The sequence below is a fragment of the Arvicanthis niloticus genome, chromosome 10 (genome assembly GCF_011762505.2).
Source record: "Arvicanthis niloticus isolate mArvNil1 chromosome 10, mArvNil1.pat.X, whole genome shotgun sequence".
Lineage (NCBI taxonomy): Eukaryota > Metazoa > Chordata > Mammalia > Rodentia > Muridae > Arvicanthis > Arvicanthis niloticus.
Genome location: NC_047667.1, coordinates 26,009,696 through 26,023,203, shown reverse-complemented (window position 1 = coordinate 26,023,203; position 13,508 = coordinate 26,009,696). Strand labels below are relative to the sequence as shown.

The 13,508-nt window shown below is 44.1% G+C and overlaps 1 protein-coding gene across 5 annotated transcripts in view; it reads left to right on the top strand.

Annotated features, from left to right (window-relative positions):
* Nr5a2 (nuclear receptor subfamily 5 group A member 2) overlaps positions 1-13,508 on the top strand; it is a 117,276-nt gene that overhangs the window by 21,991 nt on the left and 81,777 nt on the right. The gene's annotated exons all lie outside the window — the stretch shown is intronic.

The window sequence follows — 13,508 nt, the reverse complement described above, 5'->3', positions numbered from 1 at the left end:
GAAGGGAAAATAATCTTTTTCACAAAAGTCTTAAAGCAACAATGTGTGTGGAATTACCTGACTGAAGAGGTCAATAAAGCGCCACCAGCATGCAGTTACAATGCATCCTCCCGGTTTTTCTCCTGGCCTTTATTGCTATATAGAAATGTGGCCGAAGCTGAGGACCAGGCTGCAGAAGCTAAGCAGAATGCATTGAGTTAGCATGCTAAGACCAGGTGCTTTCAAAGTAGAGACACACTCTGTGATAGAGCATTCATTCTTTAAAATGCCAAACCAAAACACTCTTAATGTTCTGGGTGCTTTTACATTCATAGCTATGTTCCTAAGGGGACACATCAGGTCTTTAAAAATGAAAGTGTTTTTAGCTGTTGCTGAGAGCTGAATGATGGCTAAATGAGCAGTGGACTCTGTAGCTGGGGGACGTCTTCTGGGGCTGTAGCTGCATCTTGCCAAGTCTTGTTCTCGTCTGTGAAACTTTGCATGTGCTACCAAGAGGGCTGAAGGAGCTGATGCTTGTGTTGAGGTTGGCTATGTAAGGAAAGAACATATGAGAACACACTGCAGGCACAGTAAAGAAGTATTTTCTTTAAGTTATTTTAGTTGTTTGAAAGACTCCGACTTTATGTAACACAGTCTTGTATTTAGTCTTACATTATTCTCTTTGTTTGGCACCAGAAAACAGTATTAACCAAGTGTTACAGGATGGATGGTTTGATTGTATTGGAATGAATGAATAGTCAAAGCAACACCTAACATAGCCAAGTAACAACTTAGTTGCATAAGATGAATATAAAATTTAATGAGAAAAAATATTTCTCCTAAAGTTTCTAATAAGATGGTTTTGTCTATAATTCCTTAAAAAGCAAAATAAAACAAAGCACCGGGTGTGGAGGCATATGCTTGTAATCCCAACACTCAGAAGATTAAGAAAAGAGGCTTGTTCTGAGTTCAAGGCCAGCCAGTTTACACAGTGAGTTTTAGGCTAGTCTGGGTTACAGAGTGAAACCCTGTCTCAAAAATAAAATAACAAAAGAAAATTTCTTTTAGAAAGACAGCTGAAGAGATGGATGTTTTAAAAACCAACAACAAAATATTGATTGTTTATATGCACAAAAGAAAACATTACAAGGTATATGAATGCGCTGGTCACAGGTTAGACTTCAGGAGCGCCAGGAAAGTAGACATTCTTTCCAATGGCACGGGCTGAAATGTGCCTGAAATGTTAATGTCTTGGTTTGCAGTAGGGCACTGACATCTTTACCTTGTTTAATGTGTGCTTGGGAGGCTGTCATTGTAAACTGAAAAGTAAAAACCCCAGGGTACCTAGGAGTTATAAGGAGTTAGTTCTCCTAGGGAACAGACAATCTGGACCCTTTCAGCTTTTTAGGAGAACCAACAGTAGCGCTCAGAGTAACTTCAGGATCGCTTAAGTATTACTGTGAAAGGAGAATTTCTTCTCAGTTTGTGTATAAAGTTACTTTGTCAAAAAACAGAGCAAGTCCTCTAAAATCAGCACAGGACACCTCCAGGGGGGATACAGTTTGCAGAGCTTAAAGTGTGACTCATAGTAGGAAATACTCTTTACATTGGGGCATGGTATAACAAACACATCTCATACATTCACGCACACGCACGCACACACACGTAAAGCCAGGTTTCCCATGGTTGTCTGCAATCTATCTGTACTTTATTTCTTCGCTTTAGTCTCCTCTATTTCATGCTGTGATTTGCTTTTGATTCTGGTCATGACCCACTAATCACACATGACCCGCAGTTCAAGAAGTATTACTCCAGGGAAGGTTTTGTGGTCTGTCCACTTGGCTGCCACCTACCTGTCACCACACACTGTCCCTTCTGGTTGGGCTAGAGACATGCCTGCAGCCTACAGTCTTCATTCCTTTTGTTGAAGTTGTGACTTTTAAGTCTCATTTGGGAAGATGAGTGGTCATCTTTAAGCACTTGTCTTTTTCTTGTTAGTATCCCAGAAAATTGTCCATCAAGTGACACATTTAGGGGACAGAAAGCTTCTGGGAGATAATAGGATAATAAGTCAATTATTCAAACAACCCCTTGATCACACCATGGGACAAGTTACACTTCCTCCCATGTCAAAAGGGAGGGGGGAAACACAGATTTTCTTTACTAGTTACAGGAACCTGTGGGCAGTTTTGACTTTGCTTCCTATCTGTGAGAGGTGTGTGTGTGTGTGTGTGTGTGTGTGTGTGTGTGTGTGTGTGTGCGCGCGCGCGTATGAAAAGGGAATTATGGCTATCAAAGCATCATGTTGAGATCAAAAGTTGAGTTATAGAAAACACAATTGGAAGGTGAAAGGGGAAGTGCCCCCCCCCCATACCTCAGCTGGTTTGTCTCATTCTCATAAACAACTTTGGCCTCAGTCCTAACCAATGGCATTATTAGAAAAATTAATATCCTGCCACTTGTCACTTTTGAAAAAAGTACAAATGCAGTCCATGGTCCCTATTGCCAAGCTAGGTTTTGTCTGCCAAGATTTTGCCTAATTTTTCAGAGACAAAGGTGGAAAGAATCATGGAACACCCACCACCTCTTTCTCTTTCTTAATGTGTGCATGGTTGTGTGTGTGTGTGTGTGTGTGTATGTGTATTCATCTTTGCATGTGTTAAAATGCATGTACACATGTCCTTGTATGTGTGTGGGCCAGTGTTTATGGTCCTGTGTTTTCTTCCATGCCTCTCCACTTGTATATCTAGGCACAGTTTCTCCAGAATTCAGTGCAAACAGTGAGGCTGGCCAGCCAGCTTGCTCGGGATTCTCTGTCTCTTCCTCGTGCACTGCAACGGCAGGCTGTCTGTATTACCCAAGCAGCTTTTTACATGGGTTCTGGGGGATCAGAAGCAGCACACTTTCTCTCTGGGCAGTCTCTAGACTCTTTACATATGGAGGAAGTGAGGTGTGGAAGAGTGTGGTGTGCCCCTAGTGAAGGCAGAACTGAGGCTCAGAGTCAGGGGCAGAGAATCAGACTTAATGTGTATCTCTCCTTAGTATGTGTTCATCCACACCCTCCCCCCTATACCCATACCCACACAGACACAGACACAGACACAGACAGAGAGAGATGGACAACTGGCACATGCACACAAGCACTATGACCTTTGACTCCCAGAGCACAGACCTTTGCCAGGAAAGCTGAAGTGGATCTCTAAGTTCTCAGAAGTCCATCACCACTACCATTAAATCACTAATAATCAGCAAGACAGGTTTTCCCTGAGCCCAGACGACCCTGGGGAGGGAATGACTCACTGTAGAAAGCCTCAATAATTCTTCTCAGCCACTAGGGAACCATTTCATGGAGATCTACTAGCTAGTGCTTCTGGGCCTTGCAAAGACTCAGGAGCACTCAGGCCCTGTGAATCCACATGTCCATGCCTAGGGCAGATGGCCAGACCTGATTCTGTTCTGTCCTCTCAGCTTGGGGGCAAGGTATGTGCAGCATATATCCCTTCTCCCAGAGAAGATGGGCAGAAGAGAAAAGAGGATTAGAATCCAGTTCACATGTCAGCCACAGATAGGAGACATAACTCTCTTAATGGCTCATGCTCAGGACGTCCCCAGCGTGTTGTCCTCCCAAGGGAAGGAAAGTGCTCCATTTCCCTTGTTACCTACATCACCTGTGACTTGAATATCTATCTCATAAACATGAGTACAGTGAGAAAATAATTCCCACTTTGTTTAACAACTAACGGATCTGGAGTATCTATTTGATCTTTTAATGAGACCAGAAGTCCTCGGAGGATTCTGGGAAATGGATATAGAAGTACTTCCCCTCCATGAATGATTCTGATACATGTAGGAAGAAAAAAGTCTAAATTAATCCTGACTGAAACTCGTAACTAGCATTTCTGTGGAAAATAGGTCTCAGAGACTTGGGGAGTTTGTGTCAAAGGAATTCAGTCATGTCAAAGGCAGGTTTTTAGTGTGGTTTTCTCTAAATCAAAACAGCAAAGGCTGGGGCTAAGATTTCTTTCTCTTTTTTTCTGATCCATTACAGAATTTCTAAGCAGGATTGCATTTATTTTTAACATCCCCCAGTTCCCCCCCTTCTTTTTTGAGATGGGTGGAGGGGCCTCACTATGTAGCCCTGGCTGGCCTGGAACTCTATGTAGACCAGGCTGGCCTCAGCCTCACAGAGATTCACCTACCTCTGCCTCCCAGGTGCTGAGATTACCACTGTATGCCACCACACCAGACTACCAGACCACAGTTCGTAGTTCTCCTTTGCTAACCAATACACTTGTATTAGAGCTGCCCCAATTTTAGAAACGTTTTAAAAAGATCATTTTATGCATATCCATGTGTGTGTCTGTGTGAGGAGGAGACCATTTGAATACAGTTGCACTCAGGCCAGAAGGGGTCTAGAGGTAGTTATGAGCCACCTGAGGTAAGTGCTCTCAACCAGGGAGCCATCTCTCCAGCCCCAATTTTTCCTCCCCTTCCTCCCTGCCTCTCTTTCATATATATGTGGGGGTGGGGAGGTTGGGGGTGGTGGTGGTGAAGATGGATGGATGGATGAATGGATGGATGGATGGATGTGTATGGGGGTGGGGGTAAGGATGGATGGATAGATGGATGGATGGATACATACGAGCCTGCCTAGCATCTTCCCATATTCCACCTCCCACTTGGCTTTCTGCCTTTGCCTGGCAGTTGGAGTCAGGAATGGTACAGTCCCTACTGGAAATCATCCAGGTTCCAGGACCTTAGGCACACAGTTCACCTACCTACCTTTGCTTTCACTTTTGGGTGCAGCACAATCAAGCTGAGAAAGAGATTAATGAAGGTGGCAAAGGAAGAAACTTTCCATCTTACTTTCCTATCAGATTTCTCAAAGCCACTTAAATGAAAACTTCTACCGCCAGTTGCTCATCAAAACAAAACAAAAGCCAATAAAATAAACACATTATATCCAGATTCACAATGGCAGGGCAGTCTCTGAAGCAGAGGGAGACTGGTTTCCCTTCCTAAAGTTGGACAGGGACATCTTTATCTTTGTGAAGCTGGAGAGTTGATAAGCCAGCAGGTATGGCATCCTGCATTCTGCCTTTCAGATCCATCTGTTTCGGGTTTTCAGCTTCCAGAATGATCTGAAACAAGCCTGTGATGGTGGGGCGTGTGAATACCTGTGTTTGCTTCTCACTGTAGACCTGAGGGGTCAGCACTTAGTACTGCTTTGTGCTGTGTAAAGGCTGTGTTCTGGTGAGTTGATTGGTGGGACAACTGAACACACCCATCTGGCAGTGGCAAGGGATAGTCTTCATCTGTGTGTGTTTCTGAATCTTTAAAGTTTATTTGTGTGTGCACATGTGTGGGTACATAGCAACTTGTGGGGGTCATTTCTACTTCTATCATGTGGGTCCCATACTGCTCTGGTAGGCTGTTTTGATGACAGGTACCTGTTACCTGTTGAGCCATCTCCAGCTTCTAACACTTGTGTTCTTCAGTGATGCCATGACAGTGCCACAGTCTGATGGTGCACATCTATAATCCCAGTACTAAGGAGTCTGAGGCAAGAGGATTCTGAGTTCGAGGCCAGCTTGCTTACATAGTAAGACCTTGTCTCACAAAACAGAAACAAAACAAGGCACACTGAAGCTTCCATACGCTAGTAACTTATTTTCATTAAAATACAACTTAACATTCCTTCTTTCGGATTTATCATTCTTAGGATGCAGACACATGAGCAATTCTTTTACCACACACAGTTCCTGTAACCCACTTTTAGCAAACTCCCTTCTCCACCCAACCCTGATCTGATTTTCTTTTTTTTTTGTTTTGTTTTGTTTTGTTTTTTGTTTTTTGTTTTTAGAGACAGGGTTTCTCTGTGTAGTTCTGGCTGTCCTGGAACTCACTCTGTAGACCAGGCTGGCCTCAAACTCAGAAATCCACCTGCCTCTGCCTCCCAAGTGCTGGGATTAAAGGCGTGCGCCACCACTGCCTGGCCTGATCTGATTTTCTTATGATACTCAGAGACTTTAAAATAGAATTAAGGCCAGATGTCTGTTGATTCAGGTAGAACTCTGTGAGTTCAAGGCCAGCCTGGTGTACATAGTGAGTTCCAGAACAGCCAGGGCTACACAGAGACCTTGTCTCAAAAAACCAAAATAGCTCGCGCGCACACACACACACACACACACACACACACACACACACACACACACACACACACACAGAGAGAGAGAGAAAGAGAGAGAGAGAGAGAGAGAGAGAGAGAGAGAGAGAAAGAGAGACACAGATTAAATTGCTTTGATTTGCAAGCTGCAAGCTCCACTTAACCTCCCAAGCTTGTTGAATTTGGGAGACTGCACAGCTCATCCTACTAGCCATAACCGCGGGCACACACACAGCCTTCCTGGAAAGCCAGCGATTGTCTAAGAAAAAAGACCTTGTTCTGAAGTCAGCATCTTAACTTCTCAATGGCTTTGTTTACGAAACCAACAAATTCTCATCTTAGTCTATATGTAATCTACTTGAGCATGGGGAGGGCATCTGTGTGGAAGTCACAGCTGAGAAATCAGAGTAACAGGGCAGGCTGTTGTCAGGTGTGTGCGCCTCTGGCTGATGAGACCAGGATGGTTTTCCTGAGGCCAGGTGGGAAAGAACACTGTTTTTTTGGGTTCACATAGACAGCACAGGGCTGACAGCTCACAAACCTTTTCCCATGGTGAAGTATAACATACCATATCTGCCTTTTTTTTTTTTTTTTAGTTTCTTGATAGAAGGACTCTCCAGAGTAGCTCTGGTTGGCCTCAACCTTGAATACCAGCTTAAGCCAGGCTTAACTCCTCCTCCTCTTGCCCCAGCCTCTCAAGTGTTGGCATCTCAGCCTGGTCTACCACTCCAGGCTCCTACCATGCCCATCGCCTGGAGTCTCTTTTTGTTCAAAGAGAAATAGAACTAAGTTTAGGTCACAGTTCACACATAAGATATTAATTTTAGAGGACACATTTCCCCCTCTCCCTCAACACATTTCTAAGTCTATAGGGGTAGGAGTTAATTGTTTAGTAAAAAGATATTACAAGCTGTAGCACATGCAAGGAATGCCAGCCCTGAGAGCCTGAGGCAGGAGACCAGGAGTTTGTTTATAAACCAGGGCTCATAAGGACAGCCCTCTCTTGACCAGTGTCTTCTTTTCAGGCCCAAATCTGTTTGTTTGTTTGCTTGTTTGTTTGTTTTAAAGATCAGTTCTTTTAGTCAAAGAATGTGTTTGTAAAGTTGACATAGCTAGCTAAATCAGCTTGGAGGTACCCGGGAGCAATGGGGGACAGAAGGAATGGACTAGAGAAACTCTCAGGGGTCCACCCAGTGTCAAGGCCTGGTGTGGGAATAACAGTTATGATATGTCAACAAAATAATGTTATGGTTTGGGGTCACCACAACATTAGGAACTGTAAGAAAGGCTCAAAGCCTTAGGAAGGTTGAGAATCACTGATTTAGACAATGACATTAAGACCCCAGGCGTTTACTGAGGCAAATACCACAGTTTAAACTGTAGACTATATATATCCTGACTGTTACCATTGTCACGTGGGCTTTAGACTTGGTGCTTTTCACAACAGAGGAACCCTTTCCTAAGTTGACTCAATGATATGGAAATCCATTGCTCTTTTAATTTTTTTCTTTCAGGTAAGGGGAGCTCTTAGGCAATTGAGCTTAGAGCCACACTTGAAGCTTGCATTAGAACAGACAGGTGCCTGCATGGGGAACAGGGGCCTGTTCTGGAAACAGCTTTTCTTGTAAACTAGCCCACTCCTGCGGGCACAGAGAGGGTACCAGGTGTGCGGGTAGCAGGGTGGCAGTCTTTAAATTAATGACTACCTGGGTGGGATTTCTCTTTTCTCTCCAGCCTCCAAGGGCCAGTACTGTTTCCTTACAGAATAGGCAGTAGAAAAGGTTTTGTCAGTTTGTCTACTTAGAAGCAGTTCCATCCTTGTCTGCAGTTCATTAGTGTCTCTGCTTACTCTAAGGCTTGCCCTTGCCCAGCAGGGCACATACTTAACTTGCCTGCCTGCTAGTATGAGTTCCTCAGGGGGTAGAGGCTGGGAGAGGGGTGAGATTCCCTGTGTTTCCCTGGGTCCTTGTGTGTACCATGCATCCATGGATAGCAGACCTGTGAAACCAGCAAACATGACTCACACGTGACACCCCTTTATGCACTGTTGGAGGACTTTGCCCCCTGAACCTGTGAAGTGCAATAGATCCTTTTATTTCCTGGGATAACTAAAAAATGACTTTGCTCTGGCTTGTTCTTGGGAAGTAGATCACACCAGAGCCCAACATCCATTTACAGAATGGCTGCATGGAAATTGGGCATTTAAAGTACTCTTCAAGTTAGGGGCATCCATCTCTAACCTAAGAACACCACCCCCAATCAAACACAAGGACAGACAGTCAGTCCATCACTTCCGCCATCGTTTTGGCTGCTTCTCCGATGTCTGATACTAAAACTTGATTCTAGGTTGTCTCATGCCAGACTGAGCTTGGGCAGCCAGGAGGTTGGGAACCCTGCTGGCTGCCTGGGCTTCTACCCTAGTCTGGATTACTGGCCTTACCATTCAGACTCTCTCTTCTTCCTCCTCAGCTTCCTTTATTCTTTATCCCAAGCCCTGAGGGTTTCCCCGCAGTGTAGGATAGGGGACCTAGTGGTCTCTGATCTCACCTTTTGTGTGGAGAGTGGAAGAGGGCAGTCTCCTGAGGTTGACAGAGGACATGAGAGACACAATTGAGTAGATAGTCCCAGAGACCTGCTATGCCTTGTAATAGGTAGAACTTCCTCCAAATCTTCCACTGGGTCATTGTCCATAGAGGGTGCAGTGGACTCATGGTTTGTAGCATTTGCATTGATGGGCCAGAATGAGAGAGGAGTGGGCATCAGGCCTGGCAGGGTGGTTACAGATGGGGTCTGTGCCACTCATAGAAAAGTGACTTTGAAATTCCTGTCTTCTAGGGGGATGGATGAGTGCTAGCAAAGTAGAATGATGTGTCCTTGAAAGCCCATTACTTTGTGAGCCAACAGCACAGTTTTCACACAGCAGCAGGTTTCCATTATGTGCCCGGCAGTGGGTTCTCATGCAGTTCTCTTAGCCACGTTCTTTTGTCCACCCAGTCCTACAGGTGACTGCCTGTGCTCGCTTACTTCCATCTTCCTTCGGGATCATTGTCACATGCTATATATGAATTACCTACCATGGTCAAATCTCTGATTGTTTTTTAAATGATGGCAGTGTTGGGGTTTGAGGCCAGAGTCTCTTAAGAGCTAAGTGAGAGTACTCTTAACACGGTACTACTTCCCAGCTTCAGTTTTTAACATATAGTCTAGACTAAAGGAATAGCTAAAAAGTTTGGGAGAGAAATTTAGAAGTCTAAAGTTCATGGGCTGTTGAGGTCTGTTGTTTGCTCATCTCAGGGCACATTGCCCTGGAGACTGAGAGATGTCCCTTGGGCTGTACGTCACTGAGGATTAACTTTGCACCTAATTTTGATCCAGCTCTGATGTTGTACAAAGCTTTTCCTTTCTATGAATAATTTACCTAAAGCAGTGGTTCTCCACCTGTGGGTTGTGATGCCCTGAGGTCCAAATATCAGATATCCTGCAGATCAGATACCTACATTGCTGATGACATGCACACGTAGGTTGGAGTCTCGGCTAATTCTACCATGTTTTGAGTGCACATTCTGTTTTCAGGCTTGCTCTTTGCAGTTGGGTGTCTAAGGCACATAGTTTTATTTTGACCACTGTGGACTCTGAAATCTATCTGAGCTTCCTGGCCCCACATATCTTTTCTCGGTCTTGCATGTTTGATCTAAAGTTGTGATGAATAAGAGGCTTTGCTTATTGCCTAATTAAAAAAAAAACTTACTAAATATTACATTTCCCTTGTAAAAAAATAATGATATAGATTAGTGTTTATGCAGAAGTGTTGGCAACAGAATTCTTCAAAAGTTTTCCTTTGGGTGATGAAAAGCTGTTACATTATTTTGACTCGCTAATCAAATGTAATTGGGTAGCTTGAAGTGCCTTAGATTCTCCTTGTACAGTTATCAAAGCAGGAAATGTAACGCGCGGAGCTGATGAAAGGCATCTCTCACGGTATTCTTTCAATTATAGATCTTACAGAGCAAATGAAAGAACAGCTCTGCTGCTGAAAACGCCGAGGTTTGAGATGCCCCTTAATGTTAACTGCTGTATTAGCTAGTTAACACATTATTATGTTCTCTAATTGATTCTTACTCCAGCTTCGAGGGCGGGGAAAAAAAAAAAAAAAACCTCTGAATCTATTTGGCATGGAATTAAGGATGGGAAGACGCCGGAAAATAATATTGCTGTTTATACTAGATTCAAATCATATTAGCTATTTGCAGTGAAAACAATAGTCCTGGCGAGATGATGATATGCCTTTGAAAATGTTCATATTTAGTTGGAGCTGAGAGCTAACTAGAAATAGAAAAACAATTTTTTTTTTTCACTGTATGTTTGCTTCGGCCTAGACTGGCCTGAGAGATATCATTCAAAATGGATGCTAAGATAAAATTTTACGCTCGCGCACACACACCACAATAAATAAGGATTAAAACCACACACTTAATCTCACGGGGGTGGGGGTGTGTGTGCAGGGGGGGGCACTTTCTTAAAGTTGGCTAGCACTCAAATTATCCCTGAAAGTCTGCTAGAAGTGAGTAGGTGTGACCTACGCTTGATCCATGTATCAGTTCCTTTATCCAGTCATTCACCACATGGATAGAGTTACTGTGTGGTAATCCCTATGCTAAGTTTTTGAAGACAACAGCAAGAGCAGTCTTGACTGAACACCTGCTAAATCCCCTGGGGCTCCATTTTTTTCCCTTATGTGCCCTTCCTGATAGAGGCAGCATTTGAGCACAGACCCCTAAGTCTTAGTCTTATGTTTGGTTGTGTGCAAACGATCCTGTGCTCACAGGGAGGTTCCCAACCACATCACCACCAGGCAGTGCAATTCCCAAAGACAGCAAGCCAGCCCCTGAACAACACTGCATTAGTCTAACCAAGATTAAAACAGAGAGAGGGCGGCTTGTCCAGATGTAGTGCAAACCCTTTGGAGGGTGCTTAAGGCAGCACAGGAGGGGCAAAAAGTGGTCAGGGAGAGGGTCTGGAGAGTAGGAGTGTAGAACCAGATGGGAAGGCAGAGACACAGAGGTACTGCCTGCAGAGAGCAGGTGGTTCAGAACTGTGGTTGCCCCGGCTGCATGTAGCTTACTTAGTTCCTGTACTGGAAGGTGAACTGTCAGAGAGCAAGCAAGGGGAAGCTGGGCAGTAATCTATCGGGCATTAACGTAAGGTGGTTGTTGTTGTTGTCAGTTGTTTCTCTACACATCCATGGCTGTCCCTGGAACTTACTGTGCAGAAAGGACTGACCCGCGTCTCAAGCACTGAGACTAATTGTTCACCACTATGCCGTTTCTAACATACAGGATTTTTTATTGGAATTGTTACGCAGGGGACATCAAAAGGACTGACAATACAGTAAAAATTCCTACTAGACAGAGATGTGCTTTCCTAATATAATTTCACAGCTTTGTTCGTTCAGGTCATTTTTAGTTTGGGTTTTGGTTGTTTTGAGGCAAGGTCTCAGTCTGGAGCTCAGGTGGGTCTTGAAAATACCGTCTTCTTACCTCGGTCTCCAGAGTGCCGAGTTTCAGGTATGGGCCGCCGGTTCATTATCATGCCAGCACTTTTAGTTGAAAGTGCATTCGACCCTCACATTTACCAAACTGCTTAGATTTTGTTGTTGTTATACAGAAGGTATGCATGCAAATAGCATCTTTTAAGTGCTAAAATTACTTTTGATATTTTTTCCCCCAAGAGTCTGATTCCTTCCAGGCAAATTTTAGTTATTGGTGGTACGTAGGTATTTGATTGATGTCTTAGTCACTGTATCATGTTTAATTTAAACAATATATTAGCAGTTTTTTTTCAGCACAACCTTCTTTTTGACCAGAAAACTTTCTTTTAACCCTCAAGCTGATTAATTGATTTTTATTTCATAGTCAAACTATTTAATGGCCTGAAATTAGCTTTTCAAGTATTGGTACATTGGGGGGGGGGAGCTGTCTAGCCCAGTAGACCTAAAGTGACCACATTGGCTTTTTAGAAATTGCTTAATTCTGGGTCTGACCCCAGACCCGATGAATTACGCATTCATTCAAAACGTGTCAATGAAATTCCCACTAAGTCCTGCTCTGGACCTGGACATACTGTAGTTAACGAGATCAACAAGGGCACTGTCTTTTTTCATTGGTGCTTCCCGTGTCAGAGGGAGGGAAGCTGATGATAGACAAGCTAACAAGGGAACTGTTTACTGCCAGAGCAAATCAGCGCACAGAGCAAACAGTAGGAGGCTGGTCAGCCAGCCCCACTTCTGAGATGGCGGGGAAGAAATGACCCTTGAGCTAAGGTCTGAACAGCAAGAACAAATTAGTGTGAACAAAGACATGTTGTCCAGGCATAGAACAGACAGAGGGGAAAAAACCCGAAAACTAACTCAGCACTTCCAAGAGATACACTGGAGGCCAGTGGCTATCAAAGGACAGGGGAGAAGGGCTCTCTGTAGATCAAAAGCATCTGAAAAGGTCCAGCTCATGGGTGGATTATGGTTTATCCTTCTGGAACAAGAAATCTTGACATTTAAGCAATGCTGTGATATCAGCAGATTGTCCTAAAATATTATTGCTCAGGTGGAAAGTAGGCCGAACAGACAGCAAACCCAGATGTTTATACAGTGGCTTAGCCCAAGAACAGAGAACAGGAGCTGACCGGTAGGTGGACCCAGGATGCAGGTTGAGGTAAAGCTGTCAGAATGCCAGAAATGAGAGACAGGTAAGACTCAGTTTCTGGCTGAAAGCATGGGCAGCCATTTGTAAAGGGAATCGGAGTCTCAAGGGCCAGCCCATAATATTGTCCAAACACCCTGGACAGCCAGACTCAGGTCTACTTTCTAGGAGCCATTGATTTAGTCCAGAATCTTTCTTCCCAGTCTAGAGAACGAGTGTCACTAAGTAAACCCACCTGCAGCCGGGCCCATCCATGTCTCAAGCTTTCCACAAAGACCTTAAGAGGTGGCCTCCTGCAGATGTTCCTTGATGTAGTTCAGAGGCAAAAAGCAGCGGAGATGCATGCAACTGGGACCCTCCCTTTGACAGTATATATCAGTCCCTTGGAGACTTGTCACTAGATGAACATGACCTATTGTTTGATCATCACAGCGGACAACATTCCTTACGGAATTGAAGCTGTGGGAAAACCAAAAACAGAACTCAGTCATTGAAATGTCAGTGATTGGCCTCTCTGGTCTAGTCAACACTGCCTCCAGCAACACAACACTGTATATAAGATACAAACTAACCAGGCTTCAAAGTTAACAGGGAAAAGGCTAAGGATAAAGTCCTCTGCCATGTGCTCTCCTGGCTCTCAGATTGGCTTTGAGCTCAAGAGAGCAAGA